Genomic DNA, 18,864 nt, shown 5'->3' with positions numbered 1-18,864 from the left:
CTTGGGTTTTCGATTTCTTCCCAAGAGGAGTCTGAAATGCTCTCCTTCACATCCTCGTTTGTAATCTGCCCAGTTTTGCCCTGTGCTGCTGTAGAACCGTCACTAGGACAACAGAACTGCTAATCCACTGAAAATGCACACTGTGACCATCAGTTTTGTCAGCCAGCGGAGTGAACCATCAGCAATCTGTTCTGTACCTGCCTGCTGAGCAGTGAAGTGGCAAAATGCTCTGGCCAACGGTCCCGGGTTTGAGGTAGAAACACTTTTACTGACTTTACTTCCCAGTGCCTGTGTACAGTGAGAACTTGAACACGGAATGAATCACAGTTGTTTGCCCTGCCTTTCTGTAGGTTGATGGTTTTTGCAAATAGAATGCGTCCCATGCTTTCTCACGTCATGACTCAAAACCTCGCAAAGTTCTTTAGAAATAACCAGTAGCAACAGGTTTTGCTGACCCAGTCAATTTGTTTCAATTTGTTATCACACGATTGTTAGCTTTGACAAAAAATATTTTAGCAGATTGCTGCTGTATTGGGTGTTGGAAGTTGTGTAAAATCACAGTTGAATTATTCTTAGCACTTGATACCAAAGTTATGTTTGAAGATGGAACAATGGCACATAGAATGATTAATTCTTTAAGATTGTGATCAAACTAGTAAGTAATAATTTTAACTATTTCAAATAATAACAAATGCATGCATTTATTTGGCACCTTTAACACAGCGAATAAATAATATTTAACAGGAAAAAACTCCTGTGAAGAGTTTGCCACTCATATAACTACAAAGAGACAAGTTGAGAATGTTAAATTCATGATCAGTTGTCAAAATAATAGCTTGGTTGGCACTCTATCTGGTTTCCTGCGTTGCAACAACTTCAAAATTAATGCATTGAAAGTTGAGGTGATGAAAGGTGCTATATAAATGTAAGTTTGCTTTTTTGTTTTGCTGTAGCATAGTAGAGAAAGTTATACTGGAGTCAGCCAATGTTAAAAACAGACTGAGGACAGGTTAAAGACTTGGTTGTTGAAGCAATCAGTGTTCTTCAGTTCTGATGTAGAGTCAAACATTAGCCTTGCTTTCTCCTCACAGATACTGCCAGCCCTGCTGAGTTTCACCAGCAATTTCTGTTCTTATTTCTGTGTTTCTTAGTCGCTCAGGTTTTGTTATTTCAAAAATATACTTTATTTATTTAAAAGCACTTGATATCTGTGTAGTCACTAGAGCAATTCAATTCTGTACTGTCTTTGAATATGAAGAAACAAACATTAAAATTTGTATTTCCCGACAGTTCCAGTGAACAAACAACAAATGTTTCATTCTCATGCTCAGATATGAATGCAGTGCATATAAAATATCTTGCACCTTTCATGAGTTTGGAATGTCCCAAAGTGTTTTACAGTGAATAAAGCATCTTCAAAGTATAGTCACTGTTTTAAGATAGGACCCTCAGCAGGCACTTTGCAGACACAAATGTGATTTGGCCAGATAATCAGTACCCTGCAATACTGATAGAGGGACACTGTGGATCATGCTCCTGCTCGGTTCAAAATAGTACAAGGACGAGAGGGCTGCCGGAATGTATCATCACTTGGGAGAAAGTTATTCTGATTTTGATAAGTCTCTGTTCCTCTTGTGTGAGTTTCCTTTGATTGTTTGTTTGTATTTTTTGTTACAGTGCTCCCTCAGGGGCTATTTAACCCAATGTAATTAATTTGAAGTTTAAAAGTAGGAGAATACAGATTAGCGCTTGGTTTAACCTCTTACCAAAAATCAGCACTCCGCCCTCACCCACCTCACCACCACCACCACCACCACCACCATCGGTGCTCCTCTGGCGAGTTGGCCTCAGTATTTGGCTTCAGGTCTCTGGATTGGAGACTCAATTCGACAGACTACTGGCCCAGAGGCAAGTTCATAGCCCCTCAGCCACAGCTGCCACCATGCATTGAGAGACTTCATCAGGAACATGCAAAGGTGAAGCATCAGGGAATGCACACCACACCCCAGCTGATGTCTTCAAGGGTCATCATACCCAACATGTGGCCCAGTCACCTTGGGATTTAATGGCCACCTCAGAAGCCATTGAACTGGGGTGGAGGCACAGCAGCCTTGACCCCAAAAGATGGTCTAAAGAGAAGGATACGATTATGCAACATGTAAAACTTAGGATGCTTTTCAGGAGCTTTGACAAGAGCTAAAGGCTTCCAATGTGCCTACACAAACAAAAACCCAGGCAAAATTACACCAGTTAGAAAGAAAATGCACTGCATTTACCATGCTGGGTTAACTCAGAGAACTTCATAGTTGATGTATGACCTTCAACCAAATTGGCGAAGACCTGAGTTTTGGATTTGAAATCTAGTTTGTAATCCAGAATGTGCTCAAATGAGGACTGGATCAATACTGATCCTCTGCAGGGAACAAAGAAATTCCTAATGGTTTATGTCAAATCTGCTGGACTTCTGATTTCTTAAAATTTGTGAATGGGATGTAGGTGGCTAGGTCAGCATTTAGTGCCCATCCCTAATTGCCCAGAAGGCAGTTGAGAGTCAACCGCATTGCTGTGTGTCTGGAGTTACATGTAGGCCAGACCAGGTAAGCATGGCAGTTTCCTTCCCTAAAGGGACCAGATGGGTTTTTCCAACAATTAGTAGGTTTCATGATCATATTAGATTCATAATTCCAGACTTTTTTTTATTGACTTCAAATTCTACAGGCACAGCATCAGTTCAAGAAGGCAGGTCACCATCACCTTCCCAAAGGCTTAAAGGATGTGCAATAAATGTTGTCCCATGAGTGGCAGGATTGAAACATAGGTTTCCCAGAATATTAGGCAAAAGTGAGGACTGCAGCTGCTGGAAACCAGGGTTTAGATCAGAGTGGTGCTGGAAAAGCACAGCAGGTCAGGCAGCATCTAAGGAGCAGGAAAATCAAAGTTTCGGGCAAAAGCCCTTCATCAGGAAACAGAGGCAGGAAGCCTCCAGGGTGGAGAGATAATTGGGGGAGGGGGGCTGGGGAGAAGGCAGCAATGAGTACAATAGATGAATGGGGTTTGGGCTGGAGGTGATAGGTCAGAGAGGAGGGTGGGGGAAGGTAGCGAAGAGTACAATAGGTGAATGGGGGTGGGGATGGAGGTGATAGGTCAGAGAGGAGGGTGGGGGAAGGTAGCAAAGAGTACAATAGGTGAATGGGGGTGGGGATGGAGGTGATAGGTCAGAGAGGAGGGTGGGGGAAGGTAGCAAAGAGTACAATAGGTGAATGGGGGTGGGGATAAAGGTGACAGGTCAGAGGGGAGGGTGGAGTGGATAGGTGGGAAGAGAGATTGGCAGGTAGGACAGGTCATGGGGACAGCTGGAAGGTTGGAACTGAGGTAAAATGGGGGTAGGGGAAATGAGGAATCTCTTCACAGAATATTAGCTGGGTCTTGAGATTAATATACTGGCAGATAATATTAACAAGCCTCCCCGTGATTGCTAATTCAGTGACTTTACCACTGCAGAACGGCCTCCCTCTTCCCAGCTGAACAAAGTAGCTACTTTGTAGCTTCTAGTTAATATAGGAATTGTCAGAATTCATGTTTTGTGCTAAATGTTTTGTGTGGCTGCAGCAGTAATGTGAGCAGAGCAGGCCTGTTGTCTTGTTTTTCTGATACAGTTTGTATTGTCGTAGATTCTGTTGCCAGAGCGGTTCTGTTGTAGCATGATCTTTCTACCTCTGCTATCCACAGGGTTTACCAAGAGCTCAGATTACACTCGCAGGAGACAAACTGTGAGAAACTGTAGCTGATACAATAACCAAACACCTCCCCCATTCCCACCACCGTGACTTCACCCTCTCCCTGCCCCCACCATCCTCCCCCCAACAGTAGGGATCCTGTTTGTGGTGTTCGTTTTCACCTTCAATTCCTTGTGGTTTTAACAACCCCTTGCTTCAAATTAGTTCCCTTTTTTTCAACAAGGCCATTTTTCTGGAAGGTACGTTTTGAATTTGTAAATGGCACCACTCCAACATTTCAAGACAAGTGCCACAAAACTGCTTCAGGGATTTAATTAAAACAGGGAACTGCAAATCTGAATCAAACAAATAAAAAAACAAAAGAAACAGAAATTTCTGGAGAAACTCAGCAGTCTGACAGAATCTGAAGAAGGGTCACAGGACTTGAAACATTAGCTCTGTTTTCTCTCCACAATTTCTGTTTGTCTCAGAGCTTTAATTGTTTCGCTGAGGTTATGCAAGGTACAGTTGTGAATGTAAATTAGTTTTGTTGTGCCTGATGCGGAGTAAAAAACTCAATCTGCTGATTCTGAATGTTCTTGCCCACGTGTCAACTTGCTGAGACCCGCTAAGGAGATGTGTGCAAGCTCTTGGTAGGTGTCAGTACTGACTGAAATTTGACTGGAATCCTATAAAATCGATGTTTTGGGATTTCTAATCTGAACGTTATTGTCTGGTTTATGAAATTCCCGACTCAGAGGTTGTGATCCGGGTTGTAATGAGGTCAGGCACCAGTAGCTTCACTCCCAAGACCAGTGTCACTGAAGATTGGGAAGAGAAACAATAGATGTGAGATAGATTCAGTATAGCCACTGGTGCTGCCTACCCCAGCTGGAACACACACTAAGGGACACCTCAGAGATCACGCACAAAACACACACACACACACACACACACACACACACACACACACACACACACACACACACACACACACACACACTGACCTATGTGGTTAACTTAGAGTTGTCTGATATCAGGAACTTCTCACAACACAATGAGCAAAGTCCTGAGAAATGTACAATGTCACATTGTCACAGTGATAAGGCTCCTTTTCTCTGTTGTGAAGAGGCATTTGCCCAGATAGCCGGGTGACTTTATCACTGTACCAGGAATTCAGAAACCCAGGTAAGGTTGTGGGGACACTGGTTTGAGTCCTGTCATTGCAGATAGTGAAATTTGAACTCAATTAAAATTAATACCAATGACAATTAAACTATAAATAAAACAAAAAATGGTGAATGGTGACGATCTGAAACAAAAACTGAAATTGCTGGAGAAACTCCATACGTCTGGATTATCATCTGTGTGGAGAAAGCAAAGTTCAAGTTTTAAGTTCGGTGACTCTTTGTCCCTTGTTGGTGGAAATCCATCGATTTTACTAATTCCCTTTCGGGTTTGGAAATCTGCCATTCTTACCCAGTCTGGGTAAAAGGACGGTTAATGTTGATTAACTGTAATGCTAGTCACACAAATGTGGATGGTGCTCATGTTAAAGACTGCCATCATAATCTGCTGCTTAATATGTGAAAGCAAGCAAACGATTTATGATTCATTGTCTGTCTATTGTGTAATGAAAGCGAAATACTGCTGATGGTAGAAATCGGTAATAAAAACAGAAAGTTTCTGGAGAAAATCAGCAGGTCTTGTACCTGTGGAGAAAGCAACAGAGTTAACTTTTCACACCTGGTTAGAGTCTTCTTCAGAACTAAAAGGAACTGGAAAATAGTTTTTTTTCTGCCATTGATAGAGAGGAAGGCGGAACAGGTGGAGCGGGTTATGAGTGTCCAGGGCAAAGGATAATGTGAGTGATAATGGTGGTAAAGGAGTGATTGAGATGTCAAACTGGTGCAAATGAAGATGTGAAAAGGAGAAAATGGGTCTGCCCAGACTGAGAGCAAAGTCAACAAGACACAAACAAAACACAGCTGGGAGAGAAATGGATTACAGAGGTTGTATTCTGAAGTTATGGAACTCAATTTATTTTTAACTTACTTATGGGAGACGGGTATTGCTGGCTGGCCTGCATTTATTGCTGCTCCTAGTTGCTCTGGAGAATGTGATGGTAAGCTATCTTTTGGAACCACTGCAGTCCACATACTGTAGTTTGGATATAATGCCATTAGGCAGGGAAGCCCAGGATTTTAACACAGCAGCAGTGAAGTAACAATGAGATATTTCCAAGTCAGGATGGTGAGTGGCTGAGAGGGGAATTGCATGTGATGATGTTACCAATTATCTGCTGCCCCTGTCCTTCGAGATGGAAGTCATTGTGATCTTGGAAGGTTTTGCCTAAGGATTAGATTAGATTTCCCACTGTGTAGAAACAGGCCCTTCAGCCCAACCAGTCCACACTGACTCTCTGAAGAGTAACCCATCCAGACCCATTTCCCTCTGACTAATGCACCTAACACTACGGGCAATTTAACAAGACCAATTCACTTAACCTGCACATCTTTGGACTGCGGGAGGAAACTGGATGCGCAAACTCCACACAGTCGCCTGAGACTGGAATCAAACCTGGGACCCTGGCGCTGTCAGGCAGCAGTGTTAACCCCTTTGGTGAGTTTCTGCAGTGCATCTTGTAGATAGCACACACTGCTGCTACTGAGCATAGGTGATGGGAGGGAGTGGATATTTGTGAATATAGTGCCAATCAAGTGATCTGCATTGTCCTGGATGGTGTCAAGCTTCTTGAGTGTTGCTGCCACTGCACCCATCCAGACAAAAGGTGAGTATTCTGTCACATCCTGACTTGGCAGCATGGTGGCTCAATGGTTAGCACTGCTGCCTCACAGTGCTCCGGTTTCCTCCCACAGTCCAAAGATGTACAGGTCAGGTGAATTGGCCATGCTAAATTGCCCGTAGTGCTCAGGGGTGTGTAGGTTAGTTGCATTAGTCAGGGATAGGCTGAGTAATAGGATAAGGGAATGGGTCTGGGTGGGATACTCTTCAGAGGGTCAGTTGGACTTGTTGGGCAGAATGGCCTGTTTCCACACTGTACGGATTCTATTTTTGTGGCTAGTGGACAAGCTCCAGTGGAATGGGAATACTTGCCACTGTATGAGCCTCTGACCTGGCCTCGTATCCATTGTGTCGTAGTTGTGGGTATGTTTGCCGAGCTGGGAAGTTGATTTGCAGATGACATATTCAGTGCTTTGGAGCCCCCTTTGAAGTACTGCTTAACTGTGTCTTCCAGATAAATTCAGTTCCGTTCCTGCTGCTTCCAGTGTCTTCTAGAACATAACCAAATGAACTCCAGAAGACACAGTGTAGCAGCACTTCATAGGAGGCTCCAAAGCACTGAAGGTGTCACCGAGACGGGGGATGGATGTCAGCAAATCAGCTTCCCAGCTCTGCGAACATACCCATAACTACAACAACCAGCTCTCGAACTACAGATCTTTACACAAACCTTGGGCCATTATGCTTATGTGGTGAATCCAGTTGAGTCCCTGGTGTATATGAGCCCCCAGGTTATTGATGGTGGGGAATTCAGTAATGGTAACACTGTTGAATGTCAAGGTATGGTGTTTAGATTGTCCCTTATGGGAGATGGTCATTGCCTGGCATTTGTTGTGCGAAATTTACTTGTCACTTGTCAGCCCCAGGCTGGATAGTTTCCAGATCTTGTTGCATTTGAGCATGGACTGCTTCAGTATCTAAGCAGTCACACATGGTGCTGAACATTGTGCTATCGTTGGTGAACATCTGCCCTTAAGATAGAGGAAGGTCATTGATGAAGCAACTGAAGGTGGTTGGATCTAGGACATTACCTTGAGGAACTCCTGCAGAGATGTCCTGTTGCTGAGATGACTGACCCCCAACAACCACAACCATCTTCCTGTGTGCCAGGTATGACTTCAACCAGCGGGGAGTTTTCCACTTGGTACCTAATGGTTCCAGTTTTGCCAGTGCACCTTGATACCTCACTGGAATATGGCCTTGATGTCAAGGGCTGTCACTCTCCCCTCCCCTCTGGAATTCAGCTGTTTTGTCCATGTTTTAACCAAGGCTGTACTGTCAGGAGTTGAGTGACCCTTGCAGAACCCAAACTGAATGTCACTGAACAGGTGCTGCTTAATAGCACTGTTGATGACATTGTTCATCGCTTTACTGATGATCGAGAGTAGACTGATGGTTAGTAATTTGCTGGCTTGAACTTGTCCTGCTTTTTGTGTACGGGCAATTTTCCACTTGCTTTAAGCTTCATCAACCAAAGAACAAATCAGCATAGGAACAGGCCCTTTGGCCCACCATTCCTGTGCCAATCATAATGCCATTCTAAACTAACCCTATCTGCCTGCACGTGGTCCATATCCCTTTATTTCCTGCCTGTTCATGTCCAAATGCCTGTTAGATGTTGCTACTGTTTCTGCTTCTATTACCTCTCCTGGAAATGCATTCCAGGGACCTACCACCCTCATTGTAAAAAAAACTTTCCTTGCACATCTCCTTTTAACTTTTCTCCTCCCACCTTAAACCCATGGTACAACTGTACATGACATTGGTTAGGCCACGATTGGAATGCTGCATTCAATTTTGGTCTCTCTGCTGTAGGAAAGATCATGTTAAACTTGAAAGGTTCCACAAAAGATTCCTGAAGAAGGGCTCATGCCCGAAACATCGACTCTCCTGCTCCTTGGATGCTGCCTGACCTGCTGCGCCTTTCCAGCAACACATTTTCAGCTCTGATCTCCAGCATCTGCAGTCCTCACTTTCTCCACAAAAGATTAACAAGGATGTTGCCAGGGTTGGAGGGTTTGAGCTATAAGGAGAGGTTTAATAGGCTGGGGCTTTTTTTCCCCGGGGCATAGAAGGTTGAGGAGTGAACTTATCGAGGTTTATAAGATCATGAGGGGCATGGAGAGAGTGAATAGCCCAGGTCTTTTCCCCAGGATAGGGGAGGGCATCACTTATAGGTGAGAGGGGAAAGATTTAAAAGGGACCTGAGGGGCAACTTTTTCAAGCAAAGGATGGTATGGAATCAACTGCTAGAGGAAGCAGTGGAAGCTGGTACAATGACAGCATTTAAAAGGCATCCGGATGGGTGTATGAATAGGAATGTTTGAGAGAGATATGGGCAAACTGCTGGCAAATGGACAAGATCAGTTTAGGATATCTGGTCCACATGAATGAGTTGGACCAAAGGGTCTGTTTCCATGCTGTATATCTCTATGACTCAATGCCCACTAATATTTGACACTTTCACTCTGTGAAACAGACTCTGACTATCCACCCTATCCATGTTTCTTATAATTTTATATACTTTTATTATGTTGCCCCTCAGCTTCTCATTCTCCTGTGAAAACAATCCAACCTCTCCCGATAGCCAATACTCTCCCTACTAGGCAACATCCTGGTAAATCTCTTTTTCACCCTCTCAAAAGCCTCCGCGTTCTTTCAAGCAGAACTGCACATGATACTTCATGCGGCTTAACCGAAGTTCTATACAGCTTCAACATAACTTCGAACTTTCATACTCAGTTCCCAACCAATGAAGGCAAGCCTGCCATACGCCTTCTTTACCACATTATCCACTTGTGTTGCCACGTTCAGGAACTACAGACTTGCACCCTCGGAACCCTCTGTCTATCAATGCTCTGAAGGGTCCTGTCATGTACTGTATACTTTCCTCTTGTATTTGACCTCCCAAAATGTACCACTCGTCTGGACTCAGCTCCATCTGCTATTTCCGTGCCCAACTTTCAAACTGATCTATATCCTTCTTCCTCAGGATGCACAACTCGACCAGCTTTTGTGTTCTCTGCAAAATTATTAATCTGACCTAACCTGACCACCTACACTTTCAACTAAATTATTTATATATATTAGAAACAACAGAGGCCTCAGCACTGATTATTGAGGAACATCACTGGCCATAGGTCTCCAGTCAGTAAAACAACCCTTCACAACTACCCTCTATAGACACCATCCATTGCCCTACCCTCATCAGTCACCTTTGTCACTTCCTCAAAAGGTCATTCAAAGTTGTGAGACAAGGCTCACCCACATCTTCTGGCTCCATGCATAAATTGAAAATGTATTGCTGGTTAAAGCACAGCAGGTTAGGCAGCATCTCAGGAATAGAGATGCTGCCTAACCTGCTGTGCTTTAACCAGCAACACATTTTCAGCTGTGATCTCCAGCATCTGCAGACCTCATTTTTAACTCCATGCATAAATTCCCTTCTTTGTCCATGAGTGGAACCTACCTTCTCCTTAATTATCTTTCTGCTTCTAATATACACATAACATGCCTTGGGATTCTCCTTCATCCTATCTACCATGGACATTTCATGGCCCCTTTTAGCCCTTTGACCTCCTTCCTTAAGTTTTTTCCTGTATCCGGAAAATCCCTTCATCCAGAATGAGCTTGTGGGCCAGGGGACAGAGAGATAAATGGGAGGGGGATGGGGTTGGGGGGAAGGCAATTTGTCATCTTGTCATCCTGGTTTCCAAACCTTAGTTTTCATCTCCATGGAAACATGCTGGCTGTAAACTCTGATCAACTGGCATTTAAAAGATTCCAAAATGTCAGATGTGGATTTACCATCAAAGTGCTGCCCCCAAAACTAATTTCTCCAGTTCCTGCCTAATACAGTTTTAATTAGCCTTCCCCTAATTAAGCACTTTCATCCAAGAACTAGTCTTATCATTATCTATAGCTGTCTTAAAACTTACAGAATTATGATCACTGTTCTCAAAATGCTCCCCAACTGAAACTTCAATGACTTGATACAAGGTCTGATATGGCCTTTTTCCTTGTTGGACTATGTACATATTACTTCAAGAAATCCTGCTGGAAGCACCTCACAAATACTACCCTACTTAAGCCCCTGGCGCTCAGGATGTCCCAGTCAACACTGGGAAAATTAAAATCACCCACCACAACAACCCTGCTGTTTTTACAGCTTCCCATGATCTGCTTCCATATCTATATCTCCCACTGGCTATTGGGAGGACTACAGTATGATGTCACCATGGTGATTAAACCTTCCTTATTCCTGAGTTCTATCCACATGGCTTCACTGGATAAACCCTCCAAATGCTGCTGTGACATTCTCATTAGTCAGTAATGCAACTCTTACATCGCTTTTCCATCCCTCTCTATTTTGTCTGCAACATGTACACCCTGGAATGTTGAACTGCCAATCCTGTAAGAGAACATTGCAGCAATTCCAGGACAGAAATAGACATATGCCTACTGTATTTTGCTTTATGGATGTTACCGTCAAAAAGGCAACAGAGACAAAATAACCTGACGACTTCAGAAATGCAAAAGCAAGTGCAACACAAACAGAGCATTTGGATTGTCACACCCGCGTGTAGTCAAATAGGAACTGAGCTCCCACAACAAAGGAACAGTGGCAGGGTTTGGCTGAATAAGTGAACACCTGTAATGGAATAGAGAAAGCTCCAGGCTATGTGTGTGTATGTGGATCTAGATGTGGTAAAATGCCCACATGAAAGGACATTGAGTTTTACTTAAAGTACTTCTGTACTTAAAAAAAATATGAAACTCCGTCTGAAGTAGCTCAGGCAAACAATAAGTTGCTTTTGCAGTTTCTTGGCTCATGAAGCTTTGACTCATTCATTTATTGCTGTTTCAGTGAACTTTTTAATTACTTTGCAAAAGAAAGGTTTTTCACGTACTGTTCCAGTAGTGACTTCAGGCTTCTGGACTTGTATTTAAATCTGTCAAGGGTTAAGAATTGGACAGCCCTTGTTTGTTTCTCACATTGTTGAACAGCTTTGACCTACACAAGCTATATTGAAGGATGATTGTAAAAATCCACTTTGTTCACCCAAGCCATAATTCCCGCAAGGAATTGCTGAACAGCCTTTGCAGATGAAGAGAAATTCCAAAGGTGTCTAGGCCCCATGACACAAATACCCACAAGTCTCTTGAATGTTTCAAAAAAAAAGGGAGCAAATTGTTAGTGTCTTGGAATGGAAAAGATACGATTGATTCTGAACCATGTCAACTGGAAGGTGATGGATTTGATCCACTTATCATCATTAGGTTCATCATTAGTTAATTAGGAAAGTGGAGAGACGGGGGGAGGGGGGGGCGGTGGATGGTGGGATGCTGAACTCCCTGTCATTTTGTGCATGTAGGGAGCACTATTTCCTGTGATGCTCCCCTTGACAAAATGGCTGGAATAGCGGTTGGTATTTCTGTTGGGAGGAGTGGGTGTTTGGGAATAATGTTGGGTGGGATGTGGCAGCGTTAACCTTTTGTTTTCCCCACTGCCAGCAGCAGAGATGGTGCTGGATATCTGTCTTGCCTTTCAGCCAGTCCTGCTGTTGTTTTACGGAGGAGAGTGAGCTCTTCATAATGTGGGGAGACCTCCTCTCCACTGGCTGAACCGTGGTGAGCTTGGAGGAAAGGAGCCCTCTTTCCCAGGCCCTGGAGGGATTGGTCAATCCTCCCACCACACGTCCTGCCCATGAGCCTGTTGCTCACTTGTCTTCATTTCATTGCTTCCTCCTTAATGGCCAATCCTGTCTGGCTTCAGTCCCAGCAACAGTCACTGCTCTTGGTGGCACTGCTATGACTGAGGAGCTAATGGCACTCTGTTTAGAGACAAAGCCATATCCATTAAAAGGCAAAGGCATGATTATTAAAGGGGCTGAACTCCTTGACATTGGGCAATTAATTGACTGATGCACTCGTGACTTCATTCCTGACAGTGGTAGGGACAGTGGTCAGCTGTTTCTCACACCATGTAAAATCCTGACCTCTGACTGGGGTCATAGCTGATATATGATGGTGGTCAAAGAGTTAGAGTAAGGTGAACAAGGTGCTGCCATATTCCAGGGGATGTCAATACCTACAGTCGATGGGGGGCGGGGAGTGGGTGGGGGGGTGCTGGGGGAGGGGAGGAAGAGGAGGTGAAATTACCCAAATCCCTGAACCTTCAGGTGGCTAATTGCACAGAACACACCAGTGCAGTAACACAGTCTCATAAAGCAAGGGCTTTTCCCATCCAATCAGTGAGCAGCTGCGAAATGGAGATGACTGCAATTCCCAGGAAGGAAGATTGACAATCATCGCATTATGATAGCAGAGCTGTGATGGGCTGAATGTCAGTATCTTGTGCTGTGCCATTGTATCGATCCATACAGCAGTTGGCTACGAAGCAACAGGGAGAATATTACCTTCCCTCCCTCTGACTTTCTCACAGGCAGCTCCTCAGAATTGAGGGTGATTTCCCTCCAGTCCAGAGTTAATTAAATAGCCCAGGACTGGACCCTCACACCTTGCTGCAGGTTCTGTTTGCTGAGGGGGTGGGTAGGTTCCCAGGTTTTCACATTTTCTTACCCGTCCATTTCTATTGGTGCAGGCAGAACGAAGATGAGGGGGCAATTTAGTAGAAGATGACCTTCAGGACTCAGTATTGGGTTTAACAGTTTCAGAGCATGGTACCTACCTCCCCGCACAACCCCAGGTCCTGTCATGAAATGGATTGCTGTCAGTTCAGGAGAAAGTGAGGACTGCAGATGCTGGAGATCAGAGCTGAAAATGTGTTGCTGGAAAAGCGCAGCAGGTCAGGCAGCATCCAAGGATCAGGATAATCGACGTTTCGGGCATAAGCCCTTCTTCAGAAATGAGGAAAGTATGTCCAGCAGGCTAAGATAAAAGGTAGGGAGGAGGGACTTGGGGGAGGGGCGTTGGAGATGCGATAGATGGAAGGAGGTCAAGGTGAGGGTGATAGGCCGGAGTGGGGGTGGGGACGGAGAGGTCAGGAAGAAGATTGCAGGTTAGGTTTTTGAGTTCGAGGGATTCGACTGAGACAAGGTGGGGGGAGGGGAAATGAGGAAAGTGGAGAAATCTGAGTTCATCCCTTGTGGTTGGAGGGTTCCTAGGCGGAAGATGAGGCGCTCTTCCTCCAACCGTCGTGTTTTATGGTCTGGCGATGGAGGAGTCCAAGGAACTCTGTCAGTACAGCCAACCCATTTTCACCCACTCATAGTTCCTATTCTTACCTGACTAGTTTCTCTTCTTCCTTGGCTTACTATCAACATTCCCTTTGTCTTCCTACCCTTGTTTCTCTCCTCCTCCGGGATCCATTTACGCCTATATGCAGACTCTATTTTCCCTCCCCCATCCACCTGACATCAGCACAAATGCCACCTTTTCCTTGCTGCTTTCACTTCTGATGAAAGGTCACTGGATGTGACCGTGTGGAGTTTGGAGTCGAGAGTGTGGTGCTGAAAAAGCACAGCATGTCAGGCAGCATCTGAGCAGCAGGAGAATCGATGTTTTGGGCAATGCACATTTTCCTCGTCCTACCTGTTTACACTCCACAGATACTGCCAGAGCTGCTGAGTTTCTCCAGCAATTTCTGTTTCTGTTTGCCACAGAAGACTAGATTTTATTAAACAATTAGTCATTGCTTCCTTCATTGATGACTGAACTCAATACTGTCCCTGCCCCACAAGAGTTGGGATCCCAGTTCACAGTTGTCTGCTCATCTGTTGTTCTCTCCTTGGTCTCCATCTCCACCTATTGTTTGCCCCATCCATTTCCGTCCCCTGCCCGCCCACTGCTTGTCCAGCTTATATAACAGGTAAAAACAATGACTGCAGATGTTGGAAACCAGGTTTTGGATTAGTGGTGCTGGAAGAGCACAGCAGTTCAGGCAGTATCCGAGTGCTCTTCCAGCACCAGCTTATATACCAGTCATTTTCTCGTTACAATCAGTTCTGAAGAAAAGTCACAGGTCCCAAAACATTAAGCTTGCCTTCTCTCCACAGATCTAAAAATGTGTTGCTGGAAAAGCGCAGCAGGTCATAAGCCCTGATTATGCCCGAAACATCGAATTTCCTGTTCCTTGGATGCTGCCTGACCTGCTGCGCTTTTCCAGCAACACATTTTCAGTCCTGATCTCCAGCATCTGCAGTCCTCACTTTCTCCTTCTCTCCACAGATGCTGAGTATTCCCAGCAATTTCCGATTTTGTTTCTGATTTCCTGCACCCCCCAGTTCTTTGGTTTTATTTGTTTAGTTGGAATCCTACACTCTGAAGGAAACTGAGGATTTCCTTAAAATTAAATCACTTGAGTTAAGGGTTAAAAGTCCTTAATTCTTGCAGGTTCAAAATTCTTTTACACATAACTCCTTTTAAGGTTACTGCTTTCAAATTTATCATGCCATAAAAATGAAATCTCTTGAGGAAGTGTGATATGGTTCTCATGATAGTATTTCAAAGGCATTGTAGCTCCATTAGCTCAGGACTTTCATTTCTGGGGAGTGAGGTTGTACATTTTTGAAGAATGGCTTTTGGTTTCCAGTTTAGTACTCAGAACCTTCGAGCAGTCAGTGTAGTCTCTGCAAAGCGTAGCCAATATGCCAGAATCCTCCTTTGGAATTATAACTTGAAAGAGGTCAGAGAAAATCTCTGATACTGTTTTATAACTGTAAGTAAACCTATCATACCAATGTCCACTGCACATGACTTTTCACTGCACTGTTCAAAAAAAGAAGGTATCAATTAGTCACAGGTGAGCCGTTTGTGAGTTTGCGTTACTCGGTTTAAGTTGTATGCACACAATGACTCAGTGAATTAACATTTGTAAAGGGTCTGAGCAAAAGTAAAACAATTGAGAACGTTGGAAATCCAAAATAAAATGGCGGAAATATTTGATAAACATGTCGCACTTGTGTGAGGAGAGAGAGAGTTAATCTTTTATGACTATATATATTAATCTGCTTCACTCTCCACTAACACTGACAGCCCTGCTGAGTACTTGCACACAGTAACTCAGGAGTTGACACTGCTACCTCACAGTGCCCAGGGATCTGGGTTCGATTCCACCCTTGGGCCACTGTCTAGGTAGAGTTTGCACATTCTCCTTGTATCTGCATTGGTTTCCTCCGGTTTCCCCCCACAGTCCAAAGATGTGCAGGCTAGGTGGTTTAGCCATGGGAGTTGCAAGGTTACAATGATAGGGTAGAGGAGCGGTATGGATTTGACAGGCCGAATGGCCTGTTTCCATACAGTATGGATTCTGTTTTGTCACAACAGTGATAAAATATGGATTTATCAATTTTCAACTTCCATCATCTGGTCTTAATCCCTGAATCATCCCATACACTCAGATGGTTTCAAAAAGTCAGACACAGACCCAAAATGGCCATAGAAATCACCTGGCCATGGATTCAGGGAGTCTGGCTGGAATAAATAAATCTGTTTGAACTGGAATTACCATTTCATTTATAGGTACCTGTGAATTATGTCAGGCTTCAGGAAACCTGATGTAATTTACATGAGTGTAAGAAGGTACACCAATTAGACATGAAAGGGTTACCTGGAACTATCCAGTTTGGAAAGACAATGGAGTCAGACTCTGTAATGCAAAAATTAACTATATTTCAGTAGCTGTTTGGCACAGTAACAGACAAAGAAAAAGAAACATTAATGAGGAACAATGTGGAATGGAAGACTCCCTCCTGACCTGTTTTTCCCAGCCTCTTGGAACCAATGCCCAAAAGAAAAAGCCAGATTGAGAAATAGCCATTCATCAAGAACTGAATGATATCTACAGGTTTTGCTGCTGCTAGGTATATAAGGTAACCTTAACAATTGTGCTCTCAGGTTAAAGTCTAACATTCAAAACTCTTAAGGCCTTTTCAGCTACATAGCTTTCATTCTTCCAGTCTGTCCCAGACGCATTTTCCGTTCTGAAGCTTTTTACCTGTGTTTAGGTATCTTTCTGATTTGTGCATTTTATGATTTTGCTCAGGGTCAGTAGGCAATAAACATCAACGTACTTTCACTACAGAAAACCTTGATAGTTCCTTCATTTTGATGTAGTGAACCATGTTTCGATTAAATTGTGATATACCTGCGTGTTAAGGCATCAGTTTAGCTTAGTTGTTTAGACGGCTGGTTGGTAATGCAGAGTGGCACCAATAACATGCTTTCAGCTTCCTCATTAGCTGAGGTTATCATGTAGGATTCTCCTTCTCAACCTAACCCCTCACCTGAGACATAGTGACCCTTATGTTAAACCACCATGCGTGATTTCCTTTGAATGAGAGAGGAGCTTATGGTCTGCTGGACTATGGCAACTTTATCTTCAGCTGTGTGCTTCATAGAATGAAAACTATTTGCTATAGTTGATCAAGGGGATCAGATCCCACCTCCCCCCCACCTCCTTCCCACCTGATTGTATCAGTTTTATTTCATATTTCCACCATTTGTCGTAAAGCATTTTAGTTTCACTGAATTTCACCTTGAGGTAGCAAGGCTTCATAGAAAAATGAAATGGTGTTTTATAAGCTGGAAAATTGAACTTTAATGAAACAATGTGGGTGGCCTGTGTTGCCAACTCTTAATGGGCATATTCCTGAAAGGTTAGCCACCTGAATTGACTGTTGACACTTCCACATCCACCTCACCAATTACCCACCAATTGGACAATGAATAGAATCTTGGATCCTCTGATCGGATGATTATCAACGAATCCCCATTATGCCTTATAACAAGGAAGTAACACCATTCCAAAGTGAGGAATCTGATGCACAACTAGAATAATCTTCTGTTTCTGGCGACATTAGGACAATCCCAGCATGTTGATAACCCTGTCAAGCTTAGAGATGTATGACCTTATTCTTGCCCCTCCTTTTTGCTGATTTTGCATTTGCTTAAAACCTTTCATCTCTGGCATTATTTCTAACCCTTCCTTGTGTTTATTTCACTTGTTGCCAAAGCTGATTTGAGGTGCAGAATCTTGCATAGGATTGGAACTGGAGTACAGACTGGTTTGAACTCCTGTCAGCAGTATCTTTGTGTATAATTTGTATTCAAAGTATAGCTCCACTTCCAAAGCCTTTGACTAGATTTCAGGTTAAAAGTTGAAACACGTATAGCTGGGCCTGCTCATGACAATAGGTAATCATTATACTTGTTCAGTCATTCCAAAATAATATGCACAGCTGGTCTATGCATTAGTTTAAAGGGTGGTATGAAATTACTGCGTTTTTAGTTATTCAAAGACAAGTGGGTGGACCCCTGACTGTTAAGAATTACAGAATTTAAGAATTACAATCCCTACAGCGTGGAAACAAGCCCTTCGGCCCAACAAGTCCACGCCAACCCTCCAAAGAGTAACCTACCCAAACCCATTCCTCTACCCTGTATTTGCTCATGACTAATGCACCTAGCATACACATCCCTGGACACTACGGGCAATTTAGCATGGCCAATTCACCTAACCTGCTCATCTTTAACAGTGGGAGGAAACCGGAGCATTTGGAGGGAAGCCATGCAGACGTGTGGAGAATGTGCAAACTCCACACAATTGCCTGAGATTTGAGTCGAACCCCTGGAGCTGTGAACCACCTTGCCATGTTAAAACAAAATGTTATACGCTTGTTCACCTAGAGATACTGGACTCCACTGCAGAATTTGAAGAACAGCAGATTCAAGATTTATTTTTTAAATACTAATAGTTATCGACTGATTCTGCTGATATATGACTTCCTGTAGCTCCAAGGACATGGTTTTGGAGAAGGTGATTGCAGGTGCAAAACTGGGCATGAAGTGAAGAGCAGCTGATGTTCACTTATACCCGTGTCGTAAGTGAAGATTTCCTGTTTCAAATCCACAGCTTCTGGAAGTGGATATCAGTGGACATCTATGTCCAACACCGTAATCCAAATTATTTTATGTGTCCGTGCTCTTTTTTGGAAACTTAACTGAAGTTTGCTGAGATTTTCTGACATTTTTCAGCCATCTGTAATTGTAATTTAACTGGCGTCAATGTTAATTGTGTAGCTAGAGGCAGAGGTTAAGGATTTGAATTGACCCAGTGGAGCTTGGTCACGGCTTTCTGCTTGAGTCATGCTAGTGGGAGTCTTGATCAGGTTATAGACCATTCCTCAATCTGAGAAATAGTATTTGCCACAGATTCTTTTTGTGGGTCTTGATGGCCACATTCTAAATACAGATAGATCACTTGTAATAATTGGCAGAGGTGGCTTTTCAGAAACCCTCTCTCGGATGACTTCCCACCCCGTTCTTGTTCATCTTTTTGGTGAAGTGCCCATATGTGCTGTTCAATAAAACAATGGGCTGA

General features: G+C 43.6%; 1 protein-coding gene across 7 annotated transcripts in view; it reads left to right on the top strand.

Annotated features, from left to right (window-relative positions):
* The window catches only part of nav2a (neuron navigator 2a), a 590,475-nt gene that overhangs the window by 414,363 nt on the left and 157,248 nt on the right, over window positions 1-18,864 (top strand). The window lies entirely within an intron of this gene.

This window comes from Hemiscyllium ocellatum, chromosome 18 (assembly GCF_020745735.1).
Source record: "Hemiscyllium ocellatum isolate sHemOce1 chromosome 18, sHemOce1.pat.X.cur, whole genome shotgun sequence".
Lineage (NCBI taxonomy): Eukaryota > Metazoa > Chordata > Chondrichthyes > Orectolobiformes > Hemiscylliidae > Hemiscyllium > Hemiscyllium ocellatum.
The sequence above is the reverse complement of the archived record's forward strand: the minus strand, read 5'-3'. Positions and strand labels throughout refer to the sequence as shown.